We start from the raw sequence: 17153 nt of genomic DNA, 5'->3' as shown, positions 1-17153 counted from the left end.
CCTCCTTCTACTCTCCCCATTCTCCCAATGTGATTCTGTACCAAAAGCCAGGAGGGAGGGTCACCACTGCTGCTTCTCCCGTCCCCAGCCTCATCAGTCTCTTTAACACCAGTGGCATTTAAAATACAGTAGCAGCCGTTAAACTGGCCACTTTTCTCCAGGTCCAAATGAGAGCCTTCCACCCATCAATCTGACTGGATCCGATTTCTGAGGGGGTGTGAATGGTGAGGGCTGTTGGGAGAGAGAGAGAAAGGAAGAGATTTAGACAGGGGAAGTGTCTGTGTGTATCATTCACAGGGGTGTTTTACAAATGAAATGGGGCACTTAGTCCTGTGTGGACGAGGAAACTGGATGCAAATAGTCAGAGGAGTTAGTGTGTGCTCGGGAATGCCGCTGAACATTTAGTTTTAATCAAGGGGTGGATTGCTGTAATTCCAAGCTGGCACATGTCAATCAAATAAGATGTTAAAGTTTCACTCCTAGACCTCAGACTTTAAATATCTCGGGATTCAATACATTTTTGGCATTGATGCAATTTTTTCTCTGTTTTAGTACAACATATTAATTTTGATTGTTTTGATGGTGAGTTACCCAGTTATCAGCAGTTGAAATGTCTGTTTTTTCTTAGATATAATGGAACTAAGTTGAAGCTACAGTAAATGGTGCTCAGTGAAAGAAACAGAGTCACAGTGGAAGATTATACACAGTAGAAAAGATGGATGTGGGTTCTGCATCTGAAAAGTAAAACTAATGCAAGGCTGCCTTAAACCTGCATTCTTTTTAATAACCTGTGTTGACAAAAAAGACTTCCAGTCTTTGGAGAAACCTCCCTCTGCCCTCTCCTCAGTAAACACTTTCCTGATGAGTTTATGATCCACATTTATAATGAAAATATTGAGTGCATTTTGTAAATTTTAGTCATTATAAGAGTCAGAAGGTGGGTTATCTGCCGATTACTGGTGTGAATGTCTGAAAAAAACAATAAGAAACAGACTTCATGAGGGTGGCCCTGTGCCCGCTGACCAGCACTGTGGAGCCTGATTTACATTTACCATAGAATACCAGAATTGGCAGGTCCACCACTGGTGCCCTGTGCCTTTCACAGATGAGAGCAGGTTGACCCTGAGCACATATGATAGATGTGAAAGGGTCTGGAGAAGTCGTGGAGAATGTTATGCTTCCTCTAATATCATTCAGCATGACCGGTTTAGTGTTGGGTCAGTGATGGTCTGGGGAGGCACAAACCTCTACAGGCTGACTGCCATGAGGCGTTGGGATAAAATCCTTAGACCGCTTATCAGTTCCTACGCTGGTGAAGGTCCTGGGTTCCTCCTGGTGCTCGACATCGCCTGGCCTCTTGCAGGAATATGTGAAATATGCAGGCAGTGTCTGTATGATGAAAGAATTGACACTACTGATTGGCTAACCTGAACTAAATCTAATAAATCACTGCTGGGACATTATGTTTAGATCCCCTAGGAAACCATTCATTGTCTCATTAGGAACACAGTCCAACATCACCCAAGCCCATGGGGGCTGTACAAACTGTTGAGTACCATTCTGAGTTGCTGCAATGAAATTTTAGCAAAATGGACTAGCTTGGCGCATAACTTTTTCACTTTAGTTTCAACTTTACTGGCTTTAGCCAATAGGTTACCTTTCCACCCTTTTGTCTACAAATGGTTAATTCTGGCTCCAAAGAAGCCACCTTGGCACAGGCGAAATGCTAACTTTGAGGCTCAAAATGTGCCACCCCCAAAAAGTCGATGTCATTGTGGGTTTTATATCCAGTCTATGGTGTTGATCACTCTTTTTTTCTTTCACTAAACTAGAGAAGCAGGCTAACATTATAGCTCAACGAAGAGGGTAAGTTACATCCTGCCATGGGTACACAAATGTTTTATTCTGCAGTTTATTTGGGTAGGTAGGTGGAATTTTACTAGACAGAAAAGTTCTAACATTAAAAAGATGCTGGCTTAGATTAATGGGCGATCTGGCCTTTAAAAAAACAACAACAATGAAGAGATTAAATGGTTTAGCTCTAATTCATTCAAACATTTTGCAGAAACGTTAAAAGTTTTCATGCAAATGTTGAAAAAATTCCAATAATTGCAAGGATTACGTTTTCTTTTTATCTTGTTTGAGCAGAAACTGTCATAATCACTTACACCGCAGGACACAAAACTCTCCTTTGAAAGCCAGGATGACACCGATATCTAACAGTAAAACCTATTCACGAAACTGATCATATCATCTCATTAGATTCAGTTCATGTTGAGGTTTTCTCAAAGACAGCCAGCGTAGCGTGAAGCTATGTGTCGTCGGCTTTGTCTGAGCGAGCGTTTTGTTTGTGAGAACACTTACATATGTCTTCTACATTGTGGGTGTGTATGCGTGTGTGTGTCTGCCACTCATGTCTTGGGTTACTGTGTTTCTGGCTGTATGATAGATGGCTCAGCCCAGCCTCAGAGCCCCCAGCCTGAGCTGCCGGACAGCATGTCACTGCCAGTTTCCGCCAACTGTGTGTGCGTGCATGTGTGTTTGAATATGATGATGTCTACGATTCTGCGTGTGTGTCTGGCCAGTTCCGACCCCCTACTGCAACAGGATAGGTGGGTAAGGATGCCCTGGCAGTGTGTTTGAATCGGTGTGTGTGTAGTGTGAAATGCCCGAGGTCCACATCCTGCTGAGCGTGGCGGCCCCAGCCCTTTCCTGTCCAGACCACACGTCTAACCAAAACCCAATGTGTCCTTATGTGTATCTCAGTGTGTACCAGTCTGTGTGTGTGAGTGTGTTCAGTAAGCTCTTTATTTAGGGTCACAACTACAAAGGATTTCCTTATGACATAAATATTTAATCTGTGAATATGTGACGAATGTGTGACGAATGTGTGACGAATGTGTGAAAAAGACATTTTCTTAAGCAAAACTACAACCAACAGTTCAAAACGCCCAATATATCCATTGACTATTTTATGAGGATGATTTAAAAATAAACATAGCTGGGTTAAATATTTGGACATAGACAATTTCTTTTATAACACTGGATAAGCACATTGTCATGATAGATGAATTCTTAAGTGTACAGATACTTTATACTCAGATTCAGCTAAAAGGAGCAAAGGTGGCTCAACAGGATTTAAAGGTAAATAAGTGAAATATTCTGTCTGCAGCGTTTGAGCTGGATTTCATTTGATGAAGACAAAAATATGAAAGGAAGATTCCTATAAAGTTGTCCCCCATATTGAATGTTATACAATAAATGGTCATGACTGGTTGGTATCTGGTTCCTGGAGGCTCAGAACAAACTAACATTATTAGACAATAAAGCCAAAAATATATATTTAACAATGTAATCATGATGTAAATAATCTTTAATATGGGTCAATGTGATTGGATAGTTTTTTCCTTCTTTTTTTATGTATCCTTTAAGTTTTCTGAACCCTGTTGCTTTTATTTTGAAAGGGGGAAAGTGGTAGGTTAAAAGAAGAGGAAAGACAACAAGGTGAAAAAGTATCTTCTTAGATTTGGTCTCATTAGCACATGTGGCCTTATGTGGGTTGTGTATGTTTAGTGTAAGTGTGTAACCTGGCAAACCTGCTAGCACAGCACATGGTGCATTCCGGTGGTTGTGTTAATCTCATACTTGTGAAGGAAAGCAGTACTGTTAAAGTGTGTTTTGCAGGAAATGAAGCATATATAAGTTCAGTCATGCTTAAATTCAGTGAGTTAAAACTACATTTCACATGTGATTATATCCTGATTATTTTGCTATAAGAGCAACTGTGTGTACCCTCTTGATAATGTAAACTCTCATAGCAGAATTGCCATCTGGTCAGGATGTTAATGTGTGGTAATTTGTTGGTTTTGTTTACTTTCATTGGTGTTATCGTTTGATCAGATCATGTTATCGTTTGATCAGTGTGTTAAGCTTATTTTGTTGAACTATGATTAGAAATTGCACCATCACTCTGCTTCTCTAGCTTTTCATAACTGGCTTACTTCCCAGTGATGTAAATTAAAAAAATGCCCATGTTTGAGTCACTATTATAACTTTTACATTTAGCAAATACAAACAAAGGAATTCATCCTATGTTATATAGTAGGAACATTTAGTTTTGCATTGTTGAAGCCTGATTCCTGGTTATTACAAATATAATATCACACATTTAATAAACTACCACACATTTCCAGGTAATCATGGCACTTCTTCGAGTTTACTTTTATATGTTATTCATATGGAATTAGATAGAAACAACATACTATTTACACTGTTTCCTTCAAACAAAAACCGCTGGGGGCATAAGCTATGATTAAGTCCAGCAAAAAATGGTAAGAGTATCCTAATATTTATGATATTAATATTATATTATAGTTAGGCGATTGCTTCCACATGTAAGTATATGAACATATTACCTTGTTATTGCTAGCAGGTTATCATATTGTTACCAAAATATACTGTTAGTAGTTGTTTTGCATTAACACATTGGTTCATTTCTGTATTATTACCCCCATTTTTTTATCTCTTATTATCCAGTTACATAAGGTTTAGTGTAATATTGCTCAGCTATAACCACTGTTGATACAGAAACACAAAGCATTTACACGGCACTGCTTTCTGAACACAGACAGAAAAATCACTTAGATGTTACCATGTGCCGCATAACCATAACTGCTCAACCATTTTTGGCGCGACAGTGAACCTGAAAGATAAGAATGATTTTGTACTGGGCGTCCAGTCTTCCTATATGATACTTTTTTTTTTTTTAGCTTGCTGCTTTATGTTTTTATCTGGTGTATGTGTTAGCAGTGTTAGCTAACAGTTTCAACCACTTGCTAAACTTTCAGCTAATAATGCACAACTTGTCTTCTTAACTTTTTTCTAGTATATTTATTTAACAATTTAATTTGTTTATCTAACTTGTGAGGTAATTTTTAAAGGCTAATGGATACTTTTGGCAAACATTTTTGCTACTATTAATTATTAATTATTAACTGTTAGATTAGGCCTAGCTTGGTGAGCTTCCGCAGCATTGTAGTTATGATTATGGTCATTTGTACAGTCTCTATGTATAAAAATGTCGCTGCCTTCTCAATTTTTGACTCAAACCCTTGAATTCAAGCTGAAAGTCTATAATAGAAGTGCATCTCAGCTGATTCAGTTTAAATGTATTGTAGCTAATGCTAAACAAAGACAGAAAAAAGATGTCCAAAGATTTCTGGACCTATATGCAAATCAGCATTTACCATTTCAGCTGGATAACCTCTGTTATTAACAGATCATCAGATTTGTAGTAGAATTATTTTGTGACTTGAATAGTGAAATGTTCCTTGTCCTTTTTCACACTTGCATTAATTCTCAAATGTTTTTTAGGACACTGGAAGAACCAGTTAATGAATGATATGTGTTTATCATTCCAGAATTACATTGTGTGATTGTCTAAAGCTCCAGAACAAGGATTAATGAACTTTGTAGTGATATTTTTTATATTTAAATTCCAGTTCCCAGCTGTAATATTTATGAATCATTGAGAAGTTTCTTTCTTTTAAAGTAATTCCGCAAGACAAGAATAGCTTCTTCCAGGTCTTCTTCTATTTTTGCGCTCCAATGTCTCTTCCTAGTTGTTGATTTCTTTCTTAGAATAGGTTCAGAGATTTCCGCCGATAGCACACAAACAAACGGCACCTAGAGGAGAAGGAAAAACATGTAGTCAAATCCTGCCCCCCTCCTCTTCTCTCCTCTTCTTCCCTATTCTTCCTTCCTCTCTCCAGTGCTGCCAGCAGACAGTGTGTTTCTCAGCGTAGTGGAGATTATAGCTGGGAATGACAAGCACGCTGTCTGATACCATATCCGCTCTGAATTACAGATCAGCCCTTTTTAAATGATAGTTTAAATACTTGCTGCAGGCTGCGAGTTTTCACAGGGTCTTATTTCATTGTTATTATACTAGTACCATATTTTTGTTAGAAAATCAGTGTTGGCGCTTATTTAAATGAGGGAAAGTGGAAGCCGATATACACTCCAGTGTGTTATTTTACTGTGCCACTTTGGAAAATCCCTGCCTATACCCACCCCACTACCCCCCCCCCCCCCCCCCCCCTCATACTTCTCAGATACACTCGCCACCCTCCCTATTTTATGTGTTCTTGGTGGGAATTAAAAGGGAGCACAGTGAAAAGGACAAAAGAGAAAGGACAAATTGTAATTAGTTTGATTTTTGTGTGTGCGTTTGTGCTTGGCTTGGAGGTTTGTGGAGCCCATTAAGGGTTAGATTGTTAGACTGTTGCTTTGATTAGCTTTCATATAGCGTTAAATGCCAGTGTGTGTGTGTGTGTGTGTGTGTGTGTGTGTGTGTGTGTCGGGGATGCAGGTTGAATTGTTTCACTGTCTTTCATTTTGATCACTGAATTAATGTGTAATAGTGAAAAACTGTCCCCTTATTTTCTTTTTTTTTAATGGAGACAGGCAGGTCAGACTGTAGAGGGAGAGGAGGTGCAGTACTCCTCATGGTGTGCTGGGTGGCGCTCTTGCCCCAGTGTTGCTCCCGCTTCTGGATAAAAGGTCCCTTGGTTTCAGTCGCAGGCTCTGAGCTCTTTGTGCTTTGGCGTTTCATGATGGGATTCTCTGGAGAGCAAAGGATGGAGAACGACACTCCTTCCCCCTCTAACCCTCTCTCTCTCTCCCTCTCTCTCTGTTGGAATACACCCCAACCTTGACATATTGAGAATGAAAACGACGGTTCCACATCCCATGCTCGCTTGTTGACAGCGTTAACGCTCTTTTCATGTGTGTTTTGATAGCTGAAAATGTACCATATTAGAGTGTTAGGAAAAATTATGTTTAGTATGCGTGTTTGTATGTGTTTACCAGGATGTGCGTTGCCTTCACATAACAATTTTTATTTTTAAAACAGAAAAATCTTTTGTTTTGGTGGGCTTCCATGCACTACACTCCCACAAACACACTAATTGAGCTCCTTGTTTGTTTATGGGGTCTGAGAGAAAAGTATGTTAAATAGGCCCAGGGGATAGAAATATAGCCAGTGGGGCTAAAGCAACAACTGTAGCCCTTCCAACCCTTTTCTCACCACTGTAACTGTTCTAACTAGTGCACCAGTTGTCTTTCCTTTTAGCCTCTCGTTCGTGTAAACCTGCAGCCCCTGTGCACGTACACCCTCTGACACTGATTTTGCATTTCAGTCTCATGGTCAGAGTTGTTAAACACATCTGGATTGCCTGATCTGGGTCTGTGAGAGCTAATATAATAAAAATTGTACATGATTAATTTTGGGACCTTTGTACCAAATAAATAAAACAAATGTTATCCAGTGTATCCATTGTAAAAAGAATACAGTGTATTTTACCCTCACACAGTGATACCAAATGAGCTGCAGTTATCAGAGAAATATTTTAGATACTTGTGGGATCCCACGCGCTTGATGTAATGCTTTCACTTTCACTAAGCCAAGAAACTTCAGTTTGTTGTACACGTCCTTAAACTTAGCAAAATAAGTTGTTGTGGCAAAGTAGTTGGACCAACATAATCTAATCTACATTTTAACCCTTAACCTAAATCTTAGCTGCTGCAGCTGCAGCTCAAACCCACCAGTAAAACCACAAAGCTTGCACTGGTCTCTAGTCTTTAGTCACTCAAAACATAAAAAAATAAAAGTATAATCAGCCCACACAAGCTAACACATGAGAATAGCCTCATATTTTTGCTAACATCCTAAAACAAGCGGATATTAATAGCAACAATGCTAATGGATATAGTAACAATGCAGCCATTGAAGCACTATTGCGTGCATTAAAGAGAATAATTACTATGATAACAACGTGCGGTATGCTAACGTGTATAATTGAAAGCATAACATTAACATACATAATTTTAATGAAAACTGCATTATGTAAAGCTTGCACTGGCTGCAAAAACAATTTATATTAGAATGAGTCTTTCACATGGCATCTTTCACTGCATTGTCACATAATATCTGAGGGGTTCGACTCTGACTCAACCAAGTCTGTTTTGAAACCCCTCAGTCTGAGTAGCACAGTGAGCAAGTACCAACAGTGGAAACAAACCCTAACCCTGGCTCCAGCGAAGTCCTGCTCTAATGATGCTCACTTCCCCCTTATTTGTGTGTGTTTGTTTAAATGTTGCTCTGTGCGTTTTCCCAGCACTGTTTATACCATAATTGAAGCTGTGGCTCCTTCCTCCCCTTATGAGAGCGATTACACAGTGTTTGCAAAGGTATTGGAAAATATTTTTTGAGTATCTTCGCTGTATACTTCTGCATGTGTTGACCTAGATTCGTTCAGAGCTAATAATGCGTCATGTGGTCAATGCTTCATTTGTTGAGTGGTTTAATGGTTTCAAAACTGTGGCATGCCTCTTCAAAATGGAATGAGTTCATGAAATTTTCTCAAAGTGCAAGACAGAGTTGAGTGTTGTTTTTTTCCGTGGTAGTAGGCTGCCTGTGTGGGTGAATATATGTGCAGTATGTTAATTTTTGAGTAAAAATGTGCTGATATCTTTACAGTTCAGCCCAAACAAGACAAGGTGGTAAAGTTAAATAGGTGGAAAAACATCAAACGGGTCAAAATTAGTGACCAATATGTGATATTTAACGCCCTTATATGAGTGTGTGTGTACAGCAGTGACTCATCCATTGATTCCATAATACTATGTGACTTGACTTGTGTGAATGCTGAACATCAGCAAACACATTATGGCATCAAATAAGGCAGACTAGCCTTTCCCCTCCGTCTCCTCTCAATCTCATCACACCATTTCAATTTTCCCTTTCCTCCTTCCTGCTCCTCTTATACTCCATCTATCTGCCGCCGTCCTCTCACCTCTCCCTCAACTCCTGCTCTGAGGTTTCATTTCCTTCTCCTAGACTTCATTTTCTCTCCTGTTTCCCTATTTTCCTTTTTTTCTTCCCCCCACCTCTTACACAGATAACAGACGACCCCACATCCACATGCACAAAACACACGCATGCATGAAAATGATTAAAAGCGAGATGTATACAGTACATGAAATCGATACTTGGTTTGAACCAGCACATACATGCTGTATTTTTCTGCTGAAGTATGGATCGCCTCGGGGCCTGAAATGAAAACCCATTAAATCGGACATTTTTCACTTTCCCTTGCATATTGTCACAGCTTGGTGAGAGCCTTGAATTTTCTAAAAAAATGTTGTGTTTTTAAGCCCTTTAAGGCAAAAACCCCAAAAACAACCTGTTTTAAGATTTAATAAAATGTTGTTGTTTTTTTCTTTTTTCGGGTTAATCCCATGCTGAGAAACACAGAAGATCTGTGATCCCTGGCTCCTATAAATGGCTTTGGATAAGACACAGTTGCTGTGCAGATTATGCTTTCCGTGTGTTTTTACCAACTAACTTTAAATAGGTGCTGTAGCTTGAAAATAACCATAAAGATTGAATTCATGTGGTCACAAATGGAAAATAAAAACATACAGAACATAGTATTACCTTTTAGGAGTTTGGCTACCCTCCCAAGGAATATAGGAAAAAAATAAAAGTTTATTTTGAAAGGGCAACAGGAGGAAAAGGACAACGATTTTTTGCTGGTAGCATCGAGCTAAGGCTAACAATGTGCGTTCATTGGCTAGTTGGTCCACACAGACAGTTAAATGGAGGGATGTCCCCGAATATTTCCAGACACCTGTGGTCACTGACGGATGAAACCAACTTCCTTTGATTGTCTACCACTTGAGGTTTTGTGTGAAATGTCAGACATCTCTCATTTCCTGGGCATCAAATACTGCTGTTTTTTTTTTTTTTTTGTTTTTTTTACCAAAACACCTGATGTCTAGAGATGCATGCAAGGAGGTCTTTGTGGTGTTAAACTGAGTGTGAGAATATTGGGCAAATGCCACCTTTTCAAAGTGTGAAGGAGGCAGGAAGGAAATTAAACACCAGACATTCAAACAGTAGTCTTCTGTTTGTGCACCAATTTAGAGTTTTGCATTTTTACTCAGTGTTGGGTTGGTTACGATTAGCCTTGGCTGTGAGAGCCACGAATGCCAAAAGGCACCTCGAGCGCCTCTCCAGGATGCCCGCAGCTGCATCAAAGTGGCAGTGCCGCATTGTGTCGTAACAGGAACAGGTCAAGGATGGCCATAAAATTAGACTTTCGCATCTTCTTTGTCAGCTTCAGGGAGACACTTTGCTGTCTGTGTAGTTTCTGTAGAGAGGTTACTCATTTCAGTTTTTATGATTTATTTAAATTAAATTTCAGTTTTAGTTACCATTCATAAATTGTAGGTGTATACGTCTGGTTCAAGATGTAAAACCTTTAGAGTGGGAAACAGTCATGTGTCCCCGGTCTCAATGAAAGTGAAACACTTTTACTCTTTTAATTTATTTGATTTATTTACTAATTCATTCTAGTTTTATTTCCCTGGGAGATCTCATTTACAAGAGAGGCCTGGCAATTTTAACAACCTTAAAATGCACTGAATACAACACAAAATCATGTAGAAATACTCAAAACACAACATCTAGGCTAATAAAATCAAAAGCAGTTGTATGTTGACTGTTGTAGATTTCCCACATATGCACTGTTACGATTCGGTGTTGTCAGTGTTTTGTTTTAGGCGTGACGGTTGTGTTTCCTGCTTTACTTTGAAAGTCTGTCTTATCTCAGTGTGTTCAGTTTACGCTTCCTTGTCTCGTCAGTTCTGATGTGCCCCAGCTGTGTTTCCCTCCTGTTGTCCATTCCCTGATTGCTCCCTCTATGTATTTAAGCCCTGTGTTTCAGTTTGTCAGGTTCGCGATCTTCCCCCGGTTGTAAATAGTTTGGTGTTTTGATGTAAATAAATGTCTTATTTTGCTTTGATGTAAATGGTTGTCGATCCTTTCGTTTTGGGATTTTTTTTGTGGAGACCCGTAGTAGTTTTTTTTGTTTTGTTTTGTTTTTCCCTTATTTTTATTTTTTCTGTGTTGCACGCCGGTTGCCTAGGCCGTGGTGTAACATAATGGGGGCTCGTCCGGGATCCGCTGGAGGGTCCGAGGGACCGCTCCAGCCTTCGTCTACCTTCGCTGGAGGGTCCGAGGGACCGCTCCAGCCTTCGTCTGCCTTCGCTGGGGGGTCCGAGGGACCGCTCGAGCCTTCGTCTGTCTTCGCTGGAGGGTCCGAGGACCGCTTCAGCCGTCCGTCTGTCTTCGCTGGAGGGTCCGAGGACCGCTCCAGCCTCCGTCTGTCTTCGCTGGAGGGTCCGAGGGACCGCTCCAGCCTTCGTCCGCCTTCGCTGGAGGGTCCGAGGGACCGCTCCAGCCTTCCGTTTCCACTGGAGGATCCAAGGGGCCCGTCCAGCCATCAGCGTCGCCTGCAGAACAGCAGCTGGTGCTGTATGCGCTGGTCATGAATCAAACATTTTCTTTGGGGTTACATGTTTTAAATGTTTGATTTTTGGGTGGGGGGAACTGTTACGATTCGGTGTTGTCAGTGTTTTGTTTTAGGCGTGACGGTTGTGTTTCCTGCTTTACTTTGAAAGTCTGTCTTATCTCAGTGTGTTCAGTTTACGCTTCCTTGTCTCGTCAGTTCTGATTTGCCCCAGCTGTGTTTCCCTCCTGTTGTCCATTCCCTGATTGCTCCCTCTATGTATTTAAGCCCTGTGTTTCAGTTTGTCAGGTTCGCGATCTTCCCCCCGGTTGTAAATAGTTTGGTGTTTTGATGTAAATAAATGTCTTAATTTGCTTTGATGTAAATAGTTGTCGATCCTTTCGTTTTGGGATTTTTTTTTTGTGGAGACCCGTAGTAGTTTTTTTTGTTGTTTTTTTTCCCCTTATTTTTATTTTTTCTGTGTTGCACGCCGGTTGCCTAGGCCGTGGTGTAACAGCACACTGTTGTATTAATCAGATAAACATCACACAAAATGACACAAAATCACTGTTTTTGTCTCATTTGTAAGAACACAAGCCTGTATTTTAGCTCCGCAGAACTTCTAGGAAGGTGAATATTCAGAGTGCGTGGCTGCTGATTCCCACACTCATTCACCTTTTCCCACCACCTCCGTGTGTGAAGCCCAAATGAAACAGAGATATTCATGGCTCCTCTCCACGAGCATAAAGACCTGGACCTCCTGCCCTGGTCATTCAATTAGCCACAGTGGCCAGTGTGAGTGTGATTCTGTGTGTGTGTGTGTGAGAGTGCAAACTATTGCCCTGTCTGAGCAGCCAACCTCAACTAAGGGCCAGGCTCAAACACTGGCTTAAAGCTAACCAGGTCACAGCTGATGGTGTGAGAATCAGGGCTGTGCACAGTTTACTGTGTGTGTGTGTGTGTGTGTGTGTGTGTGTGTGTGTGTGTGTGTGTGTGTGTGTGAAGGAGAGAATGAGCTGAAATCACCTTTCTATATGTCGGTGAGCATGCAGGTGTGCTTTCTGAAAACAAAACCTGCTACCTGACAGTTTTCCCATGATGTCACTGACAGTTTGCAAGGTGTTAAATGTGTAGTACAACTGGAGAGTGTGTGTGTTTAGTTTATTTTTAATCCGGTTTTATTTTTTCACCTTTTGCTGCGAGCGTACGTGCTGACCCTGCCGACACCATCATGTCTGTCAGCGGTGTGCGCGTCTGTTTTCAGAGGCCGTCAGGCTACGCTGACTCTCTGCTGTATGGTGGTTGAGTAATGAAAGCCCAATAATGTTGTATCACTCTCTCCTAAGGCTGCAACATAAAGGCAAGTTATGACTGTTTAAGCTTCAGCTGCATGGCAGTGTTAATAAGGCATTCACAGGTAGAGTGGAAGTTTGTTTTTCTGTCGCAATACCTGCTAAGCCCTCGCCGTGATGGCTGTTTGTTTTAGTTCAGCACCAGCCTCTTCGTTGGCATTAGAGTGTAATTTACAGGAAATGTAGGTGTAAGAGGAGGCTGAAATGTGGTGACAAGTCGCTGAACTGCAGTTCCCAAACATTAGACTGGTTTCAAATAGGTCAATAATGAAACAGCTGAATGTGATTTGCCTAATTAAATGCATTATTAATTACTAAATTATCATTAAGGGTTAATTTATGGTAGGATTTTCATCATTACCTAAAAATACCAACAATTTTCCCATTAAAACCTGTAATCAAGAGCCTTTTGTCTTTTTATTATCCAAATTACTTTACTCTGCCAACTTTAATCCTTTAAATTTGTTTCTTTAATGCGCAAAGTTTCCAAGCACCCTTCAGAGACACTTCAGAATGTTACTGTACCCCTGCAACCACACTCAGTTACACTTTGCTTTAACTGGCTGGTAGAAATAACACCTCAGCCCTAAGCTGTGTACGAAATGTTGCACTCAGGTACGTCTCTCATGCCACGTGGATGTTTTAGCACTTTAGAACTCTGCTCATGAACATTTACAAAATTTACAGTGCTCACAGGCTCCATAAGATAGAGACACTGATTCTAACACACAGTAATTGCACCTCAGGCACGTCCCTCGTGAACTGCCACAGTTTCAGCACAACGCACGTTGTGGTGATTATGAAACGTTGGATCACACACAATATAAACCCTATTACACCCAGCCAAGAAATAGTACCAGAAATGTTTTTCTGACTCTAGTAGATTTTTTCAATTATTGTGAATTTTTAGAGGTGTAGTGATCATCTACAATAGCACAATCACACATTATCACATCATTGGTTTTTTTTTTTGGTAATTTAAACAGAAATATGAGTAAAAATGCTGACAGGTGGCTTTTCTGACATTTCGACAGAGCCCAGCTGGTATTTCCTCTTGTCTTTACACTAAGCTGAGCTAGCTAAACGGCTGCTGGTAGTGACTTTTTGTACTACAGATATGAGAGTGGTGTGAATTTTCTTATGCAGCACTAATTTTCATAGCGAAACCGCAAATGTTGAACTGTTTAATGATCACTTTTTTTCTTGTGTGATTACTAGTATTTTTCCATTCTTCACATGATTACTTCTGCTGCTTCCTGTGGCTGAGTTAACAGCATGAATGTGAATTAACTATATTATAAAATTAATTATTAATTATGAAACTATGGCCTTGTGTGGAATCCACCTGCCAGAATATAAGTTGGTACATCCAACTTATATTCTAACAACTTAAAATATCGTTAATTACTGTTACTTACTGTTACTTACTGTCTTAGAGCAACTGTGACCACATCATTTTCTGTAGGATTAATAAATTATTCTGATTCTTACTCTGATTCAGCATCATTTTAAGTGAGAACAATTTTTGTCTGTAACAAACAATTTGCACGTTTATCAAGTGCTCTTTTTTTTTAAATCCCCGTATAGCCAGAATATCCCAAAGTGGAGGTCACAGATCCATGGTGGACAGCAAAGTTACTGCTGGTTAAATAAGTTGATGGGATTGTTGCAAAGCAAACAAACCCTGCTTTTTAAAAATTTTAAAAACGTTATAATTAAATAGTCACATCTTGCATTTAATTCTTCGTTATCTGAGCTGGAACCTCTATGTAGCAATGCAGAGGCAAAGGTTAAAGGCAGCAGTGGCAAAAGGAAAGCTGTTAATGAAGGATCGACATTAGGTGCGAATGGAAAAACAAAAAACGAGTACTTCATCATGGCCTGCAAAAGATTTCAGAATTGAAACCATAGTATACTTTAATTTGGAAGTCACTATTTCAGATAACTAAATAAAAACGTGATTTAGAGTTTGGAAATTAATTGCACTTGAGTGGCGAAAACTTTGTCAAATGATAACACTTTTATTCATTTTGTATGATATTGTGGTATAAAATTTAAATAATCTAAAGAGTACTTTTAACTACTTTAGCAGGGGAAATACTCTAGTTTAAATTAGGAAAGTATGACTCCCTAATGAAGATGAAGGTACTTTCTCAATATCAGTAAGATTTAAAAATACGTCAAACAAAAGCATGACTCAGTGCCAATCTGTGGTGACATGCTCTGCTGTGCTTCTGGGCTTCATTTCCCAGACAATATCAAAGAATGTGCCATCGCGTTCATTGGAATTCCTGTTCCTGATGTTTGAGTTTGTCTTTTCACTGTCATCACCCTCATGTTTTTCAGTATATTCCAGAGAAACTGAAAGAAAAATCATAGCTTCATGTGTGGTTTTCCACGTAAAGGGCCCTGTAGAAACACATTATTTCAGTATGAATCTCAACATGTTACAGAGAACTTTGATAAAGAGCATGTATTCATAGTGAAAATTACACCACCCTGTTACTTTTAATGCCCTGATCGAAGTTGTGCGAACTTGAACCCACAAAACCAGCTTCCTCTTCCTCAGTGACAGGCATTTCCTACCATCAGAGACCATATAGTGTGTGTTTCTATAGTTTGCCATTTCCAAAGTTGGCGGAGTGTGAAGACATATAATTGCTTCATGAAACCTAACTAGGTGATATGAATAATCTGTCAGTGGAGGAGGCGACCGAGCCTCCATGCCAATCACTGAGGTGTCCCGGAGTAGCGGAGCGTGGCCAAAACCATACCTGTCCATCCGGAAAAAAAATATCTGTCCTTCAGCTTCCTCCTTTTCCCCCAAACCCGTTGTTATCAGACCAAAGGGCTGAGTGAGTGTGAATTCATTGGAGACCCTCTATATGCCACCATGATCAACTCCATATCAGATAGAGGACTAGCCACTGATTGGTGTGTGTTTGTGTGTGTGTTTTCATCACTCTGATACAGAATACAAAATTTTTCACATGACAGCAAAAGGAGAGACAAAACGAGAAGAGGAAGCTGAGAGGAAACAGTTTTGATAAATGCACTGATAAAACACACACTCTCTAAGTGGTGTAACTTGTGGGCAGTTGCTGGGAGAAGAGTAGTGTGGATTTCGGACCAGAAGACTGAAATAAAATGAGAAGTAAAAAGCTATATTTAAATATTATCTGCTAAATAAATAATGCAATCTATTGCAGGCTGGTGGTGGTGCTTTTCTACAATAAATACTTCACTTTGTGTGATGTTTATCTGATTAGTACAACAGTGCGTATACGTGGGAAATCTACAGCAGTCAACACACAATTGCTTTTCATGGCTGTTCAGTTCCTCTAGTAAAGTCGTGAAAAACAAATTTCAAGCTTGTAGAACCACCTCAGCAGGAATAACGTGAAGCAATCATTTCTGAATGACTTTATCACTCTTTCACACCGTTGTAGATTAAGTTTTGTTTAACTCTTCTTTACAAATTAATTCATGCACACCTCTCTTAAGGTCCTGTTGTGTGACCCAGCCTCGCATCTGACTCCAGAAAGTGTGGAATACAGAGGAATTCATGGTCTACTCAGTGACTGCACAGTGCCCAGGTCCTGTGGCTGCAAAACAAGTCAAAATCATTACCCCTCCACCACCGTGCTTGACAGCTGATATGGGGCGCTCGTGCTAATAAGCTGTGCCTGGTTTTGACCAAACATGGCACTATGAGTTGCAGAGAAACACCTCCACTTTGGTCTCGTCTGTCCTAATGACATTGTTCCAGGAGTCTTGTGGTTTGTTCAGATGCTATTGTGCATTAAAGACACACTTTGCTGACCTTCAGACATATATGTAAATATAGCAATTGTGAAATTGCTCACTATTTAGCCAACCTCATTGTGAAACTGGATGCCATATTGTTTTTCAGAGGTGAACATGTCTGAAAACCAAGAACATTGTTCAGTCATATGGTAGTAAGTTATTAGTTACAAGGTAGACCTGTTGTAAAGCATAGTCTGCTGTATTGTAAGTTTTTCTTAGCAGGACTTAAAACTAGAGATTGAGAGCATAAATTCAGTAGGAATGTATTTGTAGAAGTCGCAGATCAACATAGCTGAATACAGGTTTAGACACTTGCATGCTGGCTTCAGCTTTCGTAACTGTGGAAGCTGCGTCTGTCAGTCTCTGTGTTAACCAAACTAATTAGCCAGCTCCTGTATTAGCTTAGTGCCAAACCCTAACTCCAATCTCAGGCAAACCAATTTTTTCTTTTTTTCTTTTTTTTAAAAGTTAAACCGCTCTCCCAAGTCTTTGCACTCAGGAACAAAGAAAACATTGTACCACCTATGATCCCTGTGGAGGGTTATATCAGTTTTCCCTGAGTATGCTATCTGCTAGGGGCTATCAGCTAATGTTAAAGCTAGCTAGTGGCCTAAAACCAGCCATTTTTTCTCAGTTGAAC

Source organism: Rhamphochromis longiceps, linkage group LG17 (assembly GCF_057381845.1).
Source record: "Rhamphochromis longiceps isolate RC_006_pf linkage group LG17, R_longiceps_female_GT1.1, whole genome shotgun sequence".
Lineage (NCBI taxonomy): Eukaryota > Metazoa > Chordata > Actinopteri > Cichliformes > Cichlidae > Rhamphochromis > Rhamphochromis longiceps.
Note: the sequence above shows the minus strand (reverse complement) of the source record.